The sequence below is a fragment of the Myotis brandtii genome, unplaced genomic scaffold (genome assembly GCF_000412655.1).
Source record: "Myotis brandtii unplaced genomic scaffold, ASM41265v1 scaffold138, whole genome shotgun sequence".
In the NCBI taxonomy this organism is placed as follows: Eukaryota; Metazoa; Chordata; class Mammalia; order Chiroptera; family Vespertilionidae; genus Myotis; species Myotis brandtii.
Genome location: NW_005354915.1, coordinates 1382500 through 1383734, shown reverse-complemented (window position 1 = coordinate 1383734; position 1235 = coordinate 1382500). Strand labels below are relative to the sequence as shown.

At 53.9% G+C, this 1235-nt stretch overlaps 1 protein-coding gene across 1 annotated transcript in view; it reads left to right on the top strand.

Annotated features, from left to right (window-relative positions):
• EFCAB6 (EF-hand calcium binding domain 6) overlaps positions 1 to 1235 on the top strand; it is a 169581-nt gene that overhangs the window by 128181 nt on the left and 40165 nt on the right. The window lies entirely within an intron of this gene.

The window sequence follows — 1235 nt, the reverse complement described above, 5'->3', positions numbered from 1 at the left end:
CACGTCCTCTGGGGGGCAAGCTCGCGAAGCAGCTCAGGCCATTTCTTAGCCCCTCATCTTTTCCAGGTGGAAGGCCGAAGTGTTGGCCACGTTTAGAATTGGTGGACTGTTGGTGTCTAATTTAGAAAAGCACCTTGAGGTTCTTACACAGTCCTTTCTCTCTTTAGATCAGTTCCGACAGGGCCGTGAGCCTCCGTCCATTTTCTTTCCCAGGTTAGATGGTGGGTTCCTCTGATGGCCAAGGGATTGGGGCACAGCGGGCACCTGCGTGGGCTCCCACCCACCCACCCTGGCAGACAAGAAAGTCAGCTGGGTCAATGGATGCGTTCTCTTCATTGTTACTCAGTGAAGACTGAGGCGGTGGGCGGGGCGGTCCCAGAGCCGGGTTCCACGGTCCTTCAGCCTCTTGTCCCGGAAGCAGCAGAGGGAGGCTCGCTCTGCACAGGAGAGCGCCTGCACTTCCACGCAGGCACCGCCACCTCGGCCTGCGGAGAGTGACGCCGCAGCCTGTTTAAACACAGGCTTGGTCCTCGCGACTCGGAGTTCCTGTAGGAAATCGCATCCGCAAATGCCATTTTTATTGATTAGATGAGGACCAAGATCTTGCTGTTAAAATAAATAAAGGCTTTTTTTTTCTTTAAAGAAAATGGGCAATTTGCCTTAACATATTTTATTGAAGTAATTCTTTTAGAATAATGTTGGGAGATAAAAACCCTCCATTATGTCTTTTTAAATGAATTATAACTCAGAGGAACTTCAGTAATAGAAAGTGACACAAAAGGCACGTAGCGTAATTCTTATCTTCCTTCCTCACCAGTCTCTCTCCTTGGCTGTGTGTCACCGGCATCGCTTCAAAGACCAGGCGGGGGTTTGACTCACGCGGCGTTCACTTGCTGAGTCCTAAGCGTGAACGTGCTTTTCGAGGCTTTTCTTGTAACCTTAGCGTAGTTCCTTCACACGCGGTGCCGGGAACACGCTGCCAAGTGAACGGAGGGCTGGTTTCCCTCCTGCGGTCACAGCGTGTTGCCATCCGTCAGCATGGCCGGCGAGCAGGTTCGGTTGCTGTCTGTTGGGGTGGCCGGGACCACCTTGTATGGGGTGAGCCTGCTGTGGGACGAGCAGTGGTTTCAAACTCCCACGTGCCTGCGAGTGGCCTGAGGACCTTGGTAAATGCAGGCTCAGAGCAGGGGCGGCCCGAGGCCCGAGGTCCTGGTCACTGGCCCCTGGGGAGCCGG